This window comes from Geotrypetes seraphini, chromosome 2 (assembly GCF_902459505.1).
Source record: "Geotrypetes seraphini chromosome 2, aGeoSer1.1, whole genome shotgun sequence".
Taxonomy (NCBI): domain Eukaryota; kingdom Metazoa; phylum Chordata; class Amphibia; order Gymnophiona; family Dermophiidae; genus Geotrypetes; species Geotrypetes seraphini.
In genome coordinates this window covers 332,234,608-332,255,338 of record NC_047085.1, presented here as the reverse complement: position 1 = coordinate 332,255,338, position 20,731 = coordinate 332,234,608, and the positions used below count along the sequence as shown (strand labels likewise).

The window sequence follows — 20,731 nt, the reverse complement described above, 5'->3', positions numbered from 1 at the left end:
CACGTATGTACACTGTACATGAGTTGCTCAGAAACAGCAGAATACTCGAGGCACAATTAAAATTATTAACCTTACTTCATTGTATAGTCATTTCTTTGAGGTACAGTCAGAATGCTTTTTGTTACACAAATATACAGATCTGGAGATACCACTAATCCAAATAGTTATAGAGGGGTCTGGATTAAAAGCAGGGCAGGATTAACCAATAGGCTAAGTAGACACGTGCCTAGGGCCCGAAATGGTCAGTGGGGCCCGATGAAAGAGGGCATCAACACTGTTTTTTCCAAACGACGATGGGCCCCTCCAGCATCAATCGGCAACACGGGCCCCCCTCCCCGATCGGCAACGGGCCCTTCCCCATCGACGGAAAGTAAGACAAGCAAGCAACGCGGGTAAGAAAGGCAACGGGAACTGTAATTGTGCAAGCGGTGCTGCTGGCCCAAAGCTTCTCTCTGACGCAGCTTCCTGTTTCCGCCTGGGCGCATGGTGGGGTGGGGTGGGGTGGGGCAGGAGGCCCAGTGTACTTTTGTGCCTAGGGGCCCTCGATGAATTAATCCTGCCCTGGTTAAAAGTAATACACATTGCTCCTCTGATTCCCTGACGCTCTCCCGTTGGCGCACCTTGATGATACACCAAGCTTCCATGGAGAGGCATTGTTTTTCCTTGTTGGACTCTGCTCTGGGCCAGTTATTTTGTCTCTGTTGGACACCATTTTGGGACACTTTAACACCTAGAGCTCGTAGTCATCTGTTGAATGCATAGGACTTTGGTTGGGACTGCACTGGAATGGACTTTGTTCTTTGTTTCTTGTTTCGGCAGTGGGGTTGGGAGTGGGATGGGGGGGGGGGAGATTCAGGTTTATGGTGAAATTGGGATGTACTTTGATATCCACGTATTTTGTGGACCACCATGTATACTTGAGTCTTTTGTTTATTCTTGAAAATGTAATAAAATATATACTTAAAAAAAAAAGTAATACACATTGTTTTTTAATTTCCCCAGCATTAGAGGACCACAATACATTCATAACAGCAAAAGCCCGCATAGCAGTTAGATTGGATTTCTCCAGGACCAGAATCCAGCCATAATTGTGCCCCTGTGCAACTTGTGCACTAGTGCTCTCTCTCTCTCAACCCCCTCCCCCTCTTCTACCCTACCTGCATTGACACTGCCAAAGAGAGAAGCTAGAAACCAGGGGGGGGGGGCACAATTTTTGTGTCCTTACATATATATATGCTCTGTGCAGCTGTATCAGTAGCCCATCTCTTGGTAGGGTGTTAGATACCTCCCCAACCAAATCACTGGCCACAATCTTTGCCTTACTGACACTAATCATAAAGCACCCCATTTAGGTACCATATGTGTTTGTTTTGATGATGTATGAATCAACTTTTAACTCTATTTGACACATGGTTTCAATTTCAATTTCAAATAGCTGTAAACTAGAAATGGGGAAGGGTTCTGGGTGGGTGAAAGAGCCCATAATTGGGCCAATATTCAAAACAAGTTATAATGTGCCCAGTAGGTGTATAAGTTTACTATATTTATATTTTTAAATCTTATATGGTAGTAATGGGCTGGATGGTTCAACACTATAACTATTGGAAAAGGCTGGATTTGAGGTGAAGGTGAAGTACAAAATTCTTCATTTAATGGTATATTGACAACAATGTCCATATATTCAGTACTCTATTTACATGGTTAGCATAAAATCAATTAACTTAAACCAGTACTGACTCCAATTTCATTAAATTCTTTTAGTCATCCATTTCCATTTATCAGCTACAATATAAAAGATAATGAACATACATATAAACAGATTTAAGGAGGCTGGAGGAAAGGGATCCTCATTCTCTATCATGAATGATTGCCATATTACTGGAGACCTCCATGGATTGAAGAACGAAAACAAATGACTCACAGATTAAACTCTTGGTACATGCAGAAGATCTTGTAATTTTATACTCCATCCTACAATGTTTACAAAAGAATCTCATCCTTATGTTCCTTCAAAGATCTGTTGGAGGTCATGAGTCATACACCAGGCCCAAATTGAGAAGTGGGCAAAGTGAATGACTACCTTCAGCTTCAGGGCAGTGTAATTGCTGTCATGCTTCAGTCAGGGCTTGCTGCTGTCCTGATGAGCAGTGAAATCCCACAGCCGCAACTCTGTATTTAGCCACACATGATTTCAGGCAGTGAGTGTGTTCTTGCTTGGGAACTGTGAGTGGGAGTTGTGGTGTGTCCCTGCTCAAGGAGAATAAGTGCAAGGGTGTCTTTTATGCTGCATCTTTGTTTGGAGAGTCTGAGGGGAAGTGGAAGTGCTAGGGCAGGGGTCTCAAAGTCCCTCCATGAGGGCCGCAATCCAGTCGGGTTTTCAGGATTTCCCCCAATGAATATGCATGAGATCTATGTGCATGCACTGCTTTCAATGCATATTCATTGGGGAAATCCTGAAAACCCGACTGGATTGCAGCCCTCAAGGAGGGACTTTGAGATCCCTGTGCTAGGGTTACCATATGGCTCCAGAAAAAGGAGGACGGATTGAGACATCCGGGTTTTGCTTCTGCTGAAAGCAATGGAAGTAAAACCCGGATGTCTCAATCCATCCTCCTTTTTCTGGAGCCATATGGTAACCCTAGGAAGTGCCGGAGTATGAGTGGTGCTGTGGAGCCAGTATACTAAACCTTTGACTCCAACTGATGTTGGGCTTTAAATTTTTCATTCTGGAGTTGGACTTGGTACATTTTTACTAACTCCATCTCCTCAGCCCTAGTGCTACATCTTGCTGATGAGTGTGAATGTGAGGTTGTGTGTGCTGCTGTGTCCTTGGCTCAGAGGTGTATGTAGTGCTTGTCCTTGCTTAGGAGCAGCAAATGTGACTCTGTGGGGCTCTGTTTTGGCTTGAGCACAGCGAGAGAGTGTGTTTGCACATACTTTTGTGTCCTTGCTTGGGGACAGTGTGTGTGTGTGAACGTGTGTGCTGTCGTTTGCTTGCTTGGTTAATGGGAGTGTGAGGATGTGAAGTACTAGGTCTTTGTTTGGGGACCAGGAGAGCGAATGTTGGGTGTATGTGGTGTTGTGTCTTTGTGCAGGGAATGTAAGAATGAGACTGAGGGTGATGACAGTGTATGTGGTGATGTGTCCTTGCTCTGGGACACAGTGTGTGTGAGAATGAATATCAGTTTTTATAGTAGCTAAATAACCCCCTCCTTTACTTTTACTTGTAAAGTACAGGATAACATTTGTTACTTTTATTTTTACTAAAGTAATAATTTTGCCAATTTTTACTTAGTTACATTTGATGCTTGCAGTTAAAAGTAAAAGTGGAAGGGAGATGTAAATGACAATTCCTCAGTAAACCAAAAGAAACAGCAAATGGGAAATATTTAGCTCGTAAAGAGAAGAGGGGTCAGCACCCAAATAGATGCCTAGATATTTAAAGGAGTGGTGTGTCCTCCTCAGGGGACACAGAAACTGACTTCTTGGGGTCCATCCCAGGAGTGTTTCTAAATATTCTGATTTAGCCAGATTGAGTTTAAAGCCTCAGTAATCTCCAAATTCTGCAAAGGTTTCCAGTAATGCGGGCAAAGATATCTCCGGTGAAGTAATATGTAATAGAAAGTCATTCACAAAAGCAGAGATTTTAAATTGATCACGTCCAAGAGGGACTCCTGTGACAGCCCAGTTTTCCAAGATATCCCGGATAAGAGGGTCTAGAACTAAGACAAACAAAAGAGGGGACAGAGGGCACCCCTGTCTCGTCCCTTGAGACACTTGAAAAGACTCCGACTCCCATCCATTCACCCCAATCTTAGCTATGGGCGCTTGATATAAAGCGCGAACCCTGGACCAAAAGAGTCCTGAAAAACCGTAAGCCTGGAACGTCTCAAATGGAAAAGGCCACACAACTCTGTCGAAAGCCTTTTCGTCATCAAGGCTAATTAGTAATAATGGCGCGGCTTCTATTTTAACCTTATCTGAGGATAATAGGATTTTCCTAATATTCTTGGTGATAGTACAACCTTGAACAAAACCCACTTGAGGAGAACCCACCAATTCTGGAAGAACCCGGGCCATTCTTTTGGCCAGTATTTTTGCAAATAGTTTTGCTTCATATGGAATGAGAGAAATCAGGCGGTATGAGTCTGCTAGCTGAGAATCTTTACCCGGCTTTGGAAGAAGTATAATAAGAGCCTCCCTTAAGGAGTCAGGCAACTGTTCTTCTTCAATAAAGGAAGTAAATACTGTCACCAGGCATCCAGAAAGATCAGACTGAAGGATCTTAAAAAATTCTGCAGTAAATCCATCTGTCCCCGGCAATTTGCCTAACACACTGAGTCCAATAGCAGAATATACCTCTTCCTCCCTAATCGGATGCGAGAGTCTGTGAGAATAGGATGTGGAACATTAGATAAGTATAGATTACCATCCAGACTTGGCTGTACAGGAGAGGCATATCATTTGGAGTAAAAGTCCTGAAAATCCGAGGCAATCTCCTGATCTGTTCGAAGAACTCCCCTAGGGTCTTTTAAAGTAGATACCCTATGGGAACCCGTGCCTGTGCTATCAACTGGTGTGTTGAAATAATTGGAATGTATAATATTGAGCCGATTTCTGAGCCCTCTCATGAAGCAAATGGTTAAGGGCTGCCTGAGAAGTCAACCATTTCTCCCTATGTAGTTTAGTGTGTAACCCCATACCGCTGTCTGTTCTGTCAAACCTTAGTCTTCCATCTTTTAATATCTGCCTCACCCACCTGTCTCTTAAGGACACAATAAGAGAAGATATCACCCCAGAGAACAGCTTTTGCTGCCTCCCAGAAGAGAATGGGATTGGAAACATGGGCAGCATTATCTTGTGTGTAATTAGACCATCAATTGTGGAGAAAATCATGAAACTTAGTCGTAATATCAATGCCTGGGGAACCGCCATTTCCATGGCCCGGGGGCCTCCTCTACATCCTGCAACTCTAACCAAACAAAAGCATGGTCAGAGACACACAATGGTTCTATGCTAGCCTGTTACAGACCAGTGGACAAAGCAGAAGGAGTAAATCAATTCTTGATTGGGTCCCATGTGACCAGGATATATGAGTATAGTCTCTGTCCCCTGGGTGCAAAAATTTCCAGGAATCAAGAAGGCCCAGGGTTTCACAGAGGAAAGGCAGTCCCTTAGAATAGTCAATGGGGGTAACACCTGGGCAAGATGATTTATCCACTATAAGATCATAAACTGTGTTGAAATTCCCCCCCCCCCCCAAAAAAAATAAAAATAATGATGGGCATAGTTGTGGGTAGAGTAAGGTGTCTCAGAAGGTTGCGGTAAAAGCCCTTGTCATAAATGTTGGGAGCATATACATTTACCAATAGCAGTTCCTGGCGATTTACTGTTGCATGGGCTATAAGAACATGACTTAAAGTGTCATGGTAAACTGAGTGTTTCACTACTTCCAACCCTTTCCGAAACAGGATGACTACCCCCGCTTTTTTGTTCTGAGCTGAACTATCCAGAACTTCACCCACCCACCAACGACGAAGCTTAGAGTAAAGCAATATGTGCCCCCTGTCTATTGAGCACCCGTAGAATCTTACTGCGCTTTAATGGGGTGTGTATACCCCCAACATTCCATGAGATATGGTAATTTTACAATTCAGGGCGTAATAAATCTAGGGGTCAGCAGTAAGAGTAAAAACCCACAGCATAAGGGGCTCAGGCATCCCAGCCTGTACCCTCACCCCCCAAAGAAAATCGGATCCAACGCACCCTAGGAAGAGTGCAGCTAGAAAAGTATCTAGGAAACCTATCACTCATTGTCCTCAAAACCCTCCCAACCCCCCTCTCCCTCCCACCCATTCCCCTCCCTACCCTCAAAGAAGCAACCTGGGCTTCTATTTCACCGATCCCACCCAACGCATCAAGGAGCCTAGTAAGGCTCTCCGGAGTCTTCAAGATGCCAGCTTTTCCCATAGGAAAAGTTACACCCAACCAGAAAAAGAAAGAAAAGAAGGTACCCACACAAATAATAAACAAGCAAACAATGTGGGTATGGGTACTGAAAAAAAAATGAACCAATCTATTCAAATAGGGGACCCCTGACTCTATGTGTAATGTAAGCAGGAGCTCACCAAGTCACTAAGGGCTCCTTTTACAAAACCACGTTAGCAGTTTAACGCGTGTAATAGCGCGCGCTAAACTGCCGGTCACGCTAGATGCTAATGCCAGCATTGAGCTGGTGTTAGTTCTAGCTGCGTAGCGCGGGTTCAGTGCATGCTAATAAACTGCGTGCGCTAAAACTGCTAATGCGGCTTCGTGAAAGGAGCCCTGTCACCTGAGGAGAGTCACATGAGAAAATGACAAACACCAGGGTTCCCCTATTAGGGCCTGGAACCCTCAAGATAGATACCAGTTATGCAAGTTAAAGAATTGTCCAAGTGCTTGGCTGAGAATGAAATAAAGGAAAAGACAATCCTCTCCACAATAAGCCTATCAAGGACAAAAATCAGTAGTTAAGGTGTTCAACAAAGTCCTGCGCTGTGCCAAGGTCTTCAAATATCTGTTCGTTGCCTGCATGGTGGGTTTGAAGCTTTGCAGGAAAAAGCATACATGGTCATGGTCAGAGCAGCACAAAGTGGTACAAATGCTTTCTGGGCGGTTGCTACCCGGGCAGAATAGTCCTGGAAACATAAAACCTTATGGCCTTCATAACACAGGTCAAGACCTGCACTTTCAGCCCTTACAATAGCTTGCTTGTGAGCAAAATGTAATAATCTCATAATAACCGCTAGTGGATCCAGGTTGGCGCAGTAAGCCCACACTCTGTGTGCGCGCTCTAACCGCAAGGGTCCCAATTGCATGTCAGAAGGGACAGAATCTTTAAACCAGATTTCCAACAGACGAGCAAGTCCTCATTCTCTTGGTGGTTCTGTGATTCCAATTAATCTCAAGTTGTTTCTTTGCGACTTATTTTCTAGGTCGTCTAGCTTATTTTCCAACTCAAACAGCTGTTTCTGAAGAGTTGCATTAGGGCCTGCCACCGCTGCCGATTTGTCTTCCAGTTCTCCCACCCGGTGCTGGATCTTGTCGATCTTGAGGCATATGCTATCCTGTCACTCGTGCGCAGCATCCGCTCTGTAGACAATAAATTGCAGCTTTTTGTCGAGCGTCACCTCCACTGCTGCAGTGACCTCCGCAGCTATCTCCGCTGTCCATGCCACGCAAACAGAGGAGGGTGGCGAGAAAGGCGGGCCCGCCATATTGGGCTCAGGTCCCTTCAATTTTCACGGTCTTTTGGGGGGGATTATCAAGGACATGGAACTCTGTGTGAAGCAAAAAAGCTCTCCAATCAAGGCTCCAAACGTGATGAAAGTCGTCAAGGGTCCCTGACAGAGTGAGGATTGAGGTGGGACTGGTTAGTCGTACAAAATAGCTGGGGGAAGTACGAAGCTCCGCCGTTTAGCATCCTCCCCATCTTATGGCACCACATGACCTTTGAAATTACATTTTAATTAGTTTTAAATGACATGGCCAATTACTGTGCCAATTGAATTAGGTGGCAGAAGGGCACCAACCGCCACCTAACTTATGACACCGTTTAGAGAATTTGGGTCTTTTATACTTTTACTTGAGTAAATTTTTAATTTGTTTTCATTATACTTTTTTTTTTTTTTTATTATATTTTTATTATTTTCAACTTAAATTTCAAGTATTACACTTGTACAGAAAGCAAGAATAGAATGGATATCAAATACAATAGTAATATAATTCCTAAGTTAACAATTATACTATTTATGCTCAAGTCCACAAATTAAGATCCAAGAATTAAAGAAACTTGGCGAAGAAAAAAAAAAAGAACAGTAATAATAACAGAAAACTGAGAGCTATAGCATTGAGGTAGGGGTCACAATATCTAAATTATAGGGCTCAAAGATTGTTAACATTCAGACGAGACATAGCCACGAAGTTAGTCAGTTGTGATGGTTCAAAAAACACATATTTAAACGTACGATAATATACAATACACTTACACGGATGTCTCAAATAAAAAGTTGCCCCCAAAGATAAAACCCCAGGTTTCAAAAGAAGAAATTCACGGCGGCGCCTTTGCGTCTCCCGTGCCAGATCTGGGAACATTAATATTTTATAACCAAGAAAGCTTTTTTGTCTATTTTTAAAGTAAAGTTTTAACAACCATGTTTTGTCAATTGGCAAAGCTAAGGTGATAATCATAGTGGCTGGTGATGCTAAATCCTTCTCAGATGTTTCTAAAACCTGTGAAATATTTAAAGGTTCTTGATCTGAAGATTTTACTTTTGGTTGTTGATTTTGTTCTTTATCAGGCAAGTAATAAACCCTTGAAAATGGTGGTAATGAATCCTCGGATATCTCTAAATTTTCCATTAGATATCTCTTAAGCATATCTCTAGGAGTTACTAACTCGAGTTTTGGAAAATTAATTAACCTTAAATTATTGCTACGTGAGTTATTCTCAAGCATTTCAATCTTCTTCCTTAGGTTAATATTGTCTTTAACTAAGATCTCTTGAATTTGTTTCGATGATTCAATTTCTTTTTCTATTTTTTGAGTTGATGAATTAAAAGTATTTGTTTCTTCTCTTAAGTTCTTCAGTTCCTTATCATGTTCCTTAATTTTCTCTTCAATTTGTTGAAATGTAGGAGTTATATTTTTAACAAAACCAGCCATTAAGTCCCAAATAGAGTCTAAAGTCACTACTGCAGGTTTAATCAGTACAATTGGAGTTTGTGTAAGTGTAAATTGCTCACCGTCCTGAAATCCTTCGAGGGGAGTCTTCTGTCCTTCCCCCTCAGATTGAGATGGTGTTCCCCCAGACATCTCCATGGGGGCCCTGGAAAAATGGGCCCCAACCTCCAAGCTCTCCAGTAAGTCCTTCCTTGCCTCTGGAGAGGAGAAAACCATTGAATCCGGGGTTTCCCCGCCCCTGGGAGAGCTGGTCGTCTGGGGCTGCGGGGGCGGTGCCCTAACGTCAGGGCTCAGCGTGGTATCGGGCCCAGGAGTATCCACAACGGGTTCGCCTCCCTGTGTCCTCTGCGGGCCGCCATCCGACGTCGCTGTGGCCTCTTGCATGCGCCTCAGGAGATCCTGTATATTTCCGAGACCCGGGGCTCCAGGACGCCGCGAGGCAGAAGCGGCACTCCGGCCCCGTCTCTTCGGCATCGCGGTAAGTAAAAACCGCTAGGAGAAATTCAAACGAATACGATCCTGGGACACGCAGCTCAGCGCGTCCTGCTCTCAGATCGCCATCTTGGATCATATCTTCATTATACTTTTTTACTTTTACTTAAATACTTTGATCTATGTTTATGTTTAATTAAGATTTGATATACCGCTCCTGCATTTTACTGACCTAAGCGGTTTACAATGTATCAAACTAAAATGAAATTAGGTACTTGAGAAAAACTACCCTATCTGTCCCGAAGGCTCACAATCTAGCTAAAGTACCTGATAAACTAAAAATATGTAATAACAACATATAAAGGAACCAAACAGGGTAAACAAAACCACAAATACAAATATGCAAAAGATAGAATAGAATTGTCCAAACCAGAATGATGTGCACTAATGAAAGTGTCCGCCAACTCATCTGATAGTGTAAAAACCTTTATTCATCCAATAGCACAAAAGTTCATCCGACTCAATGACTCGACATGTACATGTTTCGGCCGACTGGCTTGCCTCAGGACATGTAAGTACATGTATAAACATATAACAAAAAGTAAAAATATCATATTATGTATTTGATCAATAGAATACATAAACAAATTATACTGAATAAACATGCAAAAGAAACTCAGACAACAAACAGCAAATGTAACAACCTCAAGACAATAAATTTCCTCATAAAACTTTAAAAAACATCTCTCAGTCTCCTCTTTTTAAGGGAGAAGAGGCCTAATTTCTCTAACCTCTCGCAGTACGGTAAGGGGTTAGAGAAACTATAAGGGTATAAGTGGTTCTGAGTACTCACTTGGAGACAGTGTGAGGGTGTGGATGGTGCAGTATCCTTGGGATGGGACAGTGAGTGAGTGTATGGTTCTGTGACCTTGCTTGTGAGTGTGAGCATGTGTGGTGCTTTGTTTTTGATCTGAATCTGAGACATGAGGAAGTGTGTGATACTGTCCTAAGTATGAAACTCTGAGTGTGAGAGTGTGTGGTGTTGAGTCTGGTGAGTGTGAAGATGCATGTGGTGCTATGGCCTCAATATGGGAGTGTGCTTGTAAGGGTGTGTGTGCGATATTGGTTCCTTACTTGGTGAGGGTATGTGAGAGTGTGTCCTCAGTGTGAGACTGTGAATGTGAGCATGTGTGTGTTGCTGTGTCCTTGGAATTGGACTGTGAATGTAAAAGTATATGTGGTGCTCTTTTCTCAGGTTGTGTCTTCATATATTAAGTGTAAAGAGAGTGTGTGGTGCAGCTGTGTCCTTGATGTGGGACTGGGAATATGTGGTGCTGTTGCCTTGTTGTGTGTGGGAGGGTGTTTTGTGCCGTCCACTGTAAAGAACTGTGATGTGTGTATGGTGCTCTACTCTGTTGGATTGGGAGTGTGAGGGCATATGATGCTATGTGTGTGTGTAGCTCTGTGTCCTTGGTATGGAAATATGTGCCACTTTGTGCTCTTGGTATGGGACACTGAAGGGAGGGGTTGTGGTATTGTGTCTTTAGTATGGGACCAAGAGTGAGTATGTGGTGGTGTGTTTGCAGTGTGCTGTGAGGATCTGTAGTAGTAATCTGCCTCTAGTGCAGGGGTGTCAAAGTCCCTCCTGGAGGGGCGCAATCCAGTCGGGTTTTCAGGATTTCCTCAATGAATATGCATGCGATCCATTTGCATGCACAGCTTTCATTGTATGCTAATAGATCTCATGCAAATTCATTGGGGAAATCCTGAAAACCCGACTGGATTGCGGCCCTCCAGGAGGGACTTTGAAACTCCTGCTCTAGTGCTGTGTGAGCGAGTGTCCTTAGGGGTAGCGTGCGGGGTATGCGGTGCTTGTATCCTCGTTCTGGGTGTGTGTAATGTTGTGGAACTCTGAGGGGGGGGGGGTGTGGTCTATAGTGCCTCCAGTGCAGGAGTATGAGCGCGCGGTGCCGCGTTTTCGCTGTGGGACTCTCGGGGGGATGCGCGTGCGGGTTTGTCGCGCTCTAGTCTGCCTTCAGTATGTGAGGGTCGTCGGCGCGAGGGTCTGTGTGGTACTTATTGTGTCTTCGGTGTGAGGGTTGGGCGCGTGCTGCTGGCTCCTCCCTGACCGGCTGCTCTCGCGCTCCTCCTCCTCCTCCTCCTCCCGCCTCCGGGGCTTCTCAGGCTCTTCGCTCACTCACTCAGCGCTTTTCGGGAGCAGTGGTGGTGCTTCGCGCCGGCCAGTCCTTTTTCAGGTAGGTAGCAATGTGTGCCTGAATTGTTTTTTTTATTTTTTGTTTTTTGGAGGGGGACGATGTTGGGTGCAATGAGTGCTCCGACTGGACTGTGCAGTTGCTTTCTCCTTCTCGCCGGCGCCTTTGGGGAGGGAGAGGGGGGGGAGAGTCGCGCTGGGTCCCGAGCCGGGAGGAGGGGATGGGAGATGATGCTGTTCTCTGTCCGCCGTAGGCCTCGCAGCGGCGATAGGGGTGCCTGACAGGACTATCCTGCTGCAGCTGCCCCGCTGTCGCCACTTTTCTCTACGCCCGTCTCTCTTTCCAAACCCGTTATTTAATTCAGCGCTGGGTTAGGAAAGTGCTCGTTCAGTCTTGCACTCTCTCTGTATGTGTGTGTTTGTCTTCTTTTTTTTGTTTTGTTTTGTTTGTGCTGAGATGTGTGTCACAGGATGGCTAAGGTTGGGGGGGGGGGGGGGGGGGGGGGGGCTCATCTGTCAGCGGCAGGGCCACGTGAAAAGTCGCTGCTGGGCCACATCTGCCAGAGGAGCCCCGAGCGAGATGAATTCAACAGGTTGCTCCGGGGCTGCCTGCAAGTGTTGCGCTTCTCGTCCAAGTCATCAAGACCAACAAATGGGGCCCGATTGCCCCGGCCAGGAAACTACTCCCCGGGGGGTGAAAGCCATGTAAAATGTGACAAACGCCATCAAAGGAAGACAGGATGCTGGTGGAGGCGCCGCATTCTTCTTTAATGTAAGGATTGCAAGCCCTTGAACGCTGTTCGTCTGTTCCGGGAGAGAGCTGAGCTAGGTAAAGCTTTTTGAGCTGCCGGAGCAAAGCCAAAATCAAGTGGAGGTGAAAGAGAGAGTTGGGTTGGGGAAGCATGATGCCAGAGGTGAATTTTGATGCATTGCCTCTGGATTGCTCCAAGGGGCGACCTCACCTGGAGTATTGCGTTCAGTTCTAGTCTCCTTATCTCAAGAAAGATAGAACTGGCACTAGAAAAGGTTCAAAGTGATAAAAGGGGATGGAACTTCTCTCGTATGAGAAAAGATTAAAAAGGTTGGGGGCTCTTCAGCTTTGAAAAGAGAAGGCTGAGGGGAGATATGATTGAAATCTACAAAATCCTGAGTGGAGTAGATTTTTCACTCCGTCAAAAATTATAAAGTCTAGGGGGACACTAGATGAAATTATAGGGAAATACTTTTAAAACCAATAGAAGGAAATATTTTTTCACTCAGAGAATAGTTAAGCTCTGGAAGGGGTTGCCAGAGGTTGTGGTAAAAGCGGATAGCTTAGCTGGTTTTAAGAAAGGTTTGGACAAATTCCTGGAGGAAAAGTCTATAGTCTCTTATTAAGACATGGGGAAAGCCTGGAATGTTGCTACTCTTTGGGTTTTCTCCTGGTACTAGGGACCTGGATTGGCCACCGTGAGAATGGGCTACTGGGCTTGATGGACCATTGGTATGAGCCAGTAAGGCTATTCTTATGTTCTTAAGCAGGGCAAAATCTTCATAACTTTTTTTTTTTTTTTCCCTTATCTAGTATTTGATAGTGCTATAATATTGATGCAATTTAGATTTCCAAATGTGAACAGTTTAACTCAGTGGTCTCAAATTCAAACCCTTTGCAGGGCCACATTTTGGATTTGTAGGTACTTGGAGGGCCTCAGAAAAAAATAGTTAATGTCTTATTAAAGAAATGACAATTTTGCATGAGGGAAAACTCTTTTTATAGGTTATAAATCTTTCCTTTTGGCTAAGTCTTAATAATACTATTGTAATTTATAGCTAAAGAGACATGATTAAGAAACTGTTATTTTACTTTTGTGATTATGATAAACATACCGAGGGCCTCAAAATAGTACCTGGTGGGCCGCAAGTTTGAAACCACTGATTTAACTGTTTCTGAACTCCTGTAGTTTAGATCCTCTTGTTTTACTCTGCAACATCACTCTGATGTCCTCTTACAAATGAAGATAGTTAATAGAATTTTTTCCTGAAGTGACATCAAAATCGGATGCACAATAAGTGGAACTGATGAATATCAGAACAATATTTCAGCATGGAAGGATTCTTGTTTTCACCCTCCTCCTTTGTTCTGATGTTAGACACTACCTTTAAATCTTCACCTTTCCTCTGCTCTGCTTCAAGCAAGAGGGAATGTATCCAATATGTTGATTCCAGTTTTTCTGTCTGGTTTCTGTTCTGCAGATGTACTGGGGTGGTTTAGCCTTTTACTGTCCTACATTTCAAGGAGGTGATAATGACCCACTTTTTGGAGGATCCCTTTGAGATAGCCCTAACTTCTGAATTTATATTTTGATTTCAAGTTTGTCACTTAATTTACGACTTTATAGCCAGGAAGATCAAAGTGGTGTGCAAGAAGAAACAGAAAGAAATTCCATCAAAATAATAGGATAGAAGCAACAAGGTCAACAGATTAAACTGCGATGTATATGCATATTTTATAAAATATACCAGTACACAGGCACTATTTATTTACTTCACACTTTTACATTAGGAGCCCAAGCTGAATTATATTCAAGTGCACTAGGTATGTCCCTGTGCACAGAGGGTTTACAATATAAGGGCTGCGTGAGCAAGTACTGGCGCAGCCCATAGGAATCGAATGGGCTGCATTGCATTTGCTGTATGGGACTTGTTACTATGGCTTTGTAAAAGAGGTCCTAAATTTGCACTTGAGGCTACAGAGGATTAAGGCCCAGATTCACTAAAGATAATGACTCAATCGCTGTTGGCTGATTCTCTGGCTGATTTTTAAACAGCGATTGATTCACTATCAAATTTGCATGCAAATGATTTGCACGGAGGTTTTCAAATTTTGTCATAGGTTGGTTTTCTTGTAGCAATGATTTTTTTTTCCTCTTGATTTGTATTTGAGATGTAAGAAATTCAATAATAAAAACAGAATTCGCCTCTCTTAGGCGAATGTTCCTTATCTTACATAGCTCTGTGATGCAGGAAAAAGAAGAATACCTTAGCTATCCAAGATTCAAATGTACAAAAATTGCCAAGATCCTAATATAGACAGTTAAATAGGAAAGATGGTTAAAGTTTGTTGTTTTGTTTTTTTTAATACATCAGTTTCACATAAATAGTAAATGCTTCTGACCTTGGGCAAGTTGCTTAATTGTCCACTGCATCAGGTACAAACTTAGATGTAATCCTCCTAGGGACAAGGAAATAACTGAATGTAGCTAATCTTGAGCCACTTTGAAAAGGATGTGGGCCAGATTTGACAATAAATGAATTAGAATTTTGGGACTTGTATATCGCCTTTTTGTAATTATACAACCACACTCAAAGTGGTTTACATACAGGTACTTCAAGCATTTTCCCTATCTGTCCAGGTGGACTCACAGTCTCTCTAATGTACCTTGGCCAGTGGAGGATTAAGTGACTTGCCCGGGGTCACAAGGAGCAGTGCAGGGTTTGAACCCACAACCTCAAGAGTGCTGAGGCTGTAGCTCTAACCACTGCACTACACTCTCCTCCATGAAACTTTTTGAGTAGAGCAGCCAGTGATGGCCTTAAACTATGTTGCAAACTTCAGTGTTTAGTCCTTGAGAACCATAAACAGGTCTGACTTCCAGGATATTCATCAGATTTATATGCAATGATCTGAGAATATGATATCAGGTAAACAACATAAGGCCCGTTTAGTCTTTAATTCCTTTACATTATTTTAGACCAGCGATCTTCACTATTTTTCAAGCATGGGCCACTTTGGCAAAAACGTCAGTGTGGGGAGCTGTTGTCAGTGCCTTGGGTAAAAAGGAAGGCCCTTCTGCAGTGGTGCAGCTGGCCTAGAAGGGATGCCCTTTCTGAAGATGGAGCCAAGTTGGCTTCATAGACACACTCAGAGCAATTTATACAGCTAAAATTAACTTTGTAGGAAATTACCGTTCCCCCTTAACAGCACTTCCTCACAATCATAGAGCCACCTTGAAAAGTGGGCTACAAAGCAAGGAAGAGATGACTCAGCAGGAGCAGAACAAGGAGGGCATAGTCAAGGCAGTATAAAATTTGGTACAGATCAGTTGGAGAAACCCAGATGATAGAGGCTGTGGCATAGTAGGAGGGGAGGTGGATCGCTCCGGGTACCATCTTTTCGGGGGCACCAACACCTCTCTGCCCCCTCAAACCTCTTGGAATGTTTGTCAGTGCGAGCAGCATCTTCCACCTGCTGGTCACGCCGTCTCTTCTCCCTTCTGATGTCACATCCTGGTCACAGGAGAGTGTATCTGGAAAAGAGTCAAGGAATTTTGGTATTTGTAGGACAAATAAATAAATAATATCAATAGAATGTACTACAGAGTATATAATAGGATATAACGTGGATTTGTTTATTTATTATGATATAGTTTTACTCTGAAGATGGAAATTGGTAATCTGTTTTTAGCATGAATATCCATGTTAGTGGTAATAGTGACCTGCATGTCCTTTAGGTAGCCATCTTTCCCTGTATGGTTTTGTCATAAGATGGATTGATGTTACTTGGAAAATTGATGTTAACATAGAAATCTCTATACATAGAGGTACATCATAATAATAATAAAAAAAAGTCTAAAAACCTGTCTAAATCAGCACTTGGACAATCAAAAAGACAGATCATCCAAGTACCAATAATCGAACAGGGTTTAAGACATATTTGAAACCAGCTTAGGCCTTTTCCCTGCCTCTGGGTGCCCAGAGTGAAAAGGGGCGTTTTTGGAGGAGTGGATAAGGCAGGATGTGGGCCAACCTAGACTTAGTCGTCCGGCAGCCATAATTGAAAAGTTTCACAGGTTGTGTGGACAGAACTTATATGTTTTGACTTAGATCAATTCAAAACAGGTATAAGTTCCAGATCAGGCCACTGAGCTGATTGCAGCTGCTGTGCGATTAGCTCAGCAGCCCAGGCAACCTGTCCTCCCGCAACAATCACAGCAGGAGAGATGCCCAGTCCCTCCTGGCCAAACCTGCAACCCACTCCCCCCTGCAATCTTCACCAGCAGGAGAGATGCCGAATCTCTCCTGCTGACACTGTGAACCACCCCCCCCTTAACAATCGCAGCAGGAGGGATGCCCAGTCCCTCCTGTTGACACCCCCTAACCCCACTTAACCCCCCCAACCTGGTTTAGTTGGCTGGCCCGCCTTCGATGGAATGGTGGGCCTGCCCCTTCCCGGTGCTTCTTGGGATGCACTAGGGAGGGGCCTAAGAGCCTGATTGGACCTTAGGTACCTGGTCCAACTGGAATTCTAAGCCAATATCCCAGTGCATTCTGAGATGCACTGGAGTGGCCTAGAATTCCGATTGGCCAGATCCCCTAGGCCCCTCCTATGGGATGCACTGGGAGAGAGGCCTTAAACACCTGAGCAAGTCAGACCCTTAGGCCCCTCCCCGGTGCATCCCAAGATGCCCTGGGAAGGGGCAGGGCCACCATTCCAGCGAATGGCTGAATGCAGACAGGAGCCATCTGGCCAGCCAACTAAATTTGGTTAGGGGGGTCCGGTTGGGGTTAGGGGGGTTCAGATGGGGAGTCCTTTGTGGGGTGGGTCTGGGTGGGCGTGAACTTTTTTTGGGGGGAGTATTGGCAGGAGGGACTGGGCATCCCTCCTGACACGATCATTCGGGGGGGGGGGGGGGAGGCGGGGTTTGTGGGTCCCGGCAGGAGAGATTGGTCTTTTGCTTGTCCGTATATGTGAACCTTTTGTAAAATTTTCTGATAATTGTGCTTAGACAGACCTAGGTACCCAATTCCTTTTTCATAATCAGGGTTAAAATTAAGGGCTTTCAGGACATTTTCTAGCTAATTAGGGTTTTTTTGAGGGCTAGAAATTGGTGTTTGTTTTTGTGCTGCATCCCAAGAGGGGGATAAGAGTGTACAGTACTAGGAAAATTATATGTTTGTGGTGTTTATCTAGTAAACTCCAATTTAAATTCTTTTGCATCAGTCTGTTTCATCATTGCTTACTGGTTAAAAAATCTAAAATCAGAAGTCGTACTTATGTGTTTCCCTCTAGAAGTGGCAGGAAATTTAAATTCTTCATCTAAAGATGTATTGCTTCGGACCCATGAAAGCAAATTGAGCAGGCTTTTCAAAGGGGTGGGGTTGAGGTGGGGGGCAGGGGGCATTGGTCCAAAACTTAAATCTGAACCAGATGATGTTAAATTGGTAGCTTAGGGTCTACATTTCAAACGAGACAAATGCATCTAACTGTGTTTTGTGCCAGAAATCTGTTATAAAAGGCAGTAAATACCCTTAAGAAGGAAATCTATTTATTTTTAGTTATAATGGCATAGAAAACTTTGCAATTTGGGGCATACTTAACTCGTATCTTAGTATATATAACTTTTCTGATTAACAGGAGCGCCAAGATATGAGCATATCGCACCATATCTCCGACAGCTGCACTGGTTGCCAGTTGCATTTAGAATCCAATATAACTACTTCCTCTTATCCAGCTTGGGCATTCAGCAGACTCCTGCGAGGTCGAGCCGCTTCCTTTGCCCCAGTCTGAACTTACACACACTCTTTGCAGAGAGCAGAGTCTCTGCGAGTGTCTGGTCTGGCATCCAAGCACGTAAAGCAAGGAGCAGATTCTTTGCAAGTGCCTCGACGAGAATCCTCACACTCTATACAAGGAGCAGAGTCCTTGAGAGTGCATCAAGGTTCCTCCACCATGCCTCTGGAGCTTCGATCTACAGCCTCTAGTACTATTTGTACATCGGCTTCGGCTGCCCACGTCTCCGAGGCGAAGTCTCTTCGATCCTCGAGATCTGGTTTCAGATACAGTTCTCACTGACATTCGAGGCCTTCATCGAGGCATCCTTCCAGGCATAGTTCTTTGTCTCACGACAGACCTTCTTCCTCGAAGCCTCGATCTGGTCCAACCTCGACCAGACCACCGACTCCTCGTTCGAGGTCTCTGATGTTGGACCTCGAGGATGTTCCGGTCTCGATTGCTTTGTCCAAGTCACCAGGTTCCTTTGATGCCTTTTTCCCTGCCGAAGCTTCTTCTTCGACACAGGCTGCCTCGACGTCCTCGAGTCCTTCTCGAGGCAAAGCATTGGCAGATCAGCTATCTTTCTCATCTTTTCTGTGACAGATGGCTGTGGACTTGGATGTTCAATTGGATACTGGCTCCAAATATTCTAAGGAGTATCTCGAAGTCATGCATCTTCCTCAACCTCCGGCAGAGTCTCTTAAGCTTGCACTTCATAAGCTTTTGAATCAGACTTTTGGTCGTTGCATGGAAACACCTTTTTCCATACCGGCTGTTCCAGGAAAATTGGACTCTAGACATAGGACTGTGCATCGCAGAGGGTTTGAAAATTCTCATCAATCCCTGCTGGTCGAGTCCTCCTTGAAAAGGTCCCATCTTTCCAAGGTTTATGCCACCGTCCTTCTTGGAAGGGAAAACTATGGACAAATTCGGACGTCGCATCTACCAGAATGCTATGATGTCCTCTAAAGTCCTCAATTATAATTTTTATTTCATCACATACTTTGAATTTCTTCTTTCTCTTCTACCAAAGATTTTGGGATTATTTGGATACCCAAATGCATTTTGAGTTTCAGGAAGTCATTGCTTCTTTCTCTCAATTACGTCTGCATCTCTTCCAATCATCTTATGATGCCTTCGAGTTATCTGCCTGAGCGGCTGCTTGCTCTGTAGCTATGCGTCGTCTTGCCTGGCTTCGTACCATTGACATGGACTCTAACCTTCAAGACCGCTTGGCTAACATTCCTTGTGAGGGCAACGACCTCTTTGATGAAGCCATCGAGGCAGCCACCAATAAATTATCTGACCATGAAAAATCATTTGCTTCTGTAGTCAGACCTAAGCCAAAGCCAGCTCCTGCCAAGCCTGTACGCCCTGCTCTTATCTATCAAAGGCGCTTTGCTCCAAAGCCGGCTCCTTATACTCGCCCTCCTCTGAAAAAACAGCAACCTCAGAAGCAACAGAAACCCCAACCTTCTGCTGCACCTAAGCTTCTCAGCCTTTTTGACTGTTTATAACAGAGTATAACCTCCACCATTCTGTCTCTGTCCCCTTTTCCCCTTATAGGAGGTCGTCTCCATCATTTTTACAACCGATAGACGATAATTACATCCGACCTCTGGGTGCTTACCATCATCAGAGAAGGATACTCTCTTCATTTCACTCAGGTTCCACCAGAGCTTCCTCCAAGAGAGTATCTTTCCATTCCATCCCAGACCGCCCTTCTTCTTCAGGAAGCTCAAGCTCTGCTTTCTCTTAATGCCTCCGAACCAGTTCCTTGGAACAGCAGAACAGGGGGTTTTACTCCCGTTACTTCCTTGTTCTGAAGAAGACGGGCGATCTGCGACCCATTCTGGATCTCAGGACTCTCAACAAATTTTTAGTCAAAGAAAAGTTTCGAAAATTTGTCCCTGGCATCTCTTTATCCCCTTCTCGAGCAGAACGACTGGTTATGCTGTCTGGATCTCAAGGAGGCCTACACTCATATCTGGCCTCCCGTCAATACCTCAGATTTCGGGTGGGGAATCTGCATTTTCAATACAGGGTACTACCCTTCGGCCTGGCCTTGTCTCCCAGAGTGTTCACCAAGTGCCTGGTAGTGGTAGCGGCAGCTCTCCGGAACCATGGTCTTCAGGTATTTCCCTACCTCGATGACTGGCTCATCAAAGATTCCACATCCCAAGGGGTTATTGTAGCGACCCAATGGACTACCTGGTTCCTACAAAGTTTGGGATTCGAAATCAACTTTCCCAAATCTCAACTTCAGCCCTCACAGAATCTACAATTAATTGGAGCTGTTCTGGACACTGTCCAACTCGGAGCATTCCTTCCACAACAACGTCTGGAGGCTCTTCTACAACTCTGTCACACAGTGTCTTCCCGCTCTTCCATCTCAGCGAGACACATGATGGTACTTCTGGGTCACATAGCCTCCACAGTACATGTGACTCCTTTTGCCAGACTTCACCTCTGGCAAAAGGACCCTGGCATCTCAATGGACGCAAGTTTGAGACCCTCCTTCTCAACACATTTCAGTCACTCCTTCCTTGAAGAAGTTTCTCCGTTGGTGGATGCTCTCTTCCAATCTTTTCAGAGGCTTGCTTTTTCAAATGCCCCCCTCATCAAAAGGTCCTCACGACAGACTCTTTGACCTACGCTTGGGGCGCTAATCTCGATGGTCTCCGTACTCAAGGCCACTGGACCAGTACGGATCGTCAATGTCACATAAATCTGTTGGAACTCAGAGCGATTTTCAAGGCTCTCAATGCTTTTCAACATCTTCGTGACCAGGTAGTCCTCATCCGGACAGACAACCAAGTTGTCATGTATTATGT

The 20,731-nt window shown here is 44.4% G+C and overlaps 1 protein-coding gene across 3 annotated transcripts in view; it reads left to right on the top strand.

The window, feature by feature from the left end:
- The first annotated feature begins 11,094 nt into the window (after positions 1 to 11,094).
- Positions 11,095 to 20,731, top strand: part of ELMO1 (engulfment and cell motility 1) — a 668,619-nt gene continuing 658,982 nt past the window's right edge. The window contains exon 1 of one of the 3 annotated variants that reach the window (XM_033930223.1): positions 11,095 to 11,408. The gene's annotated coding sequence lies outside the window, so the exon portion shown is untranslated. The remainder of the gene's footprint in view (positions 11,409 to 20,731) is intronic. The other 2 variants (XM_033930221.1, XM_033930218.1) reach the window with 2 other exon arrangements.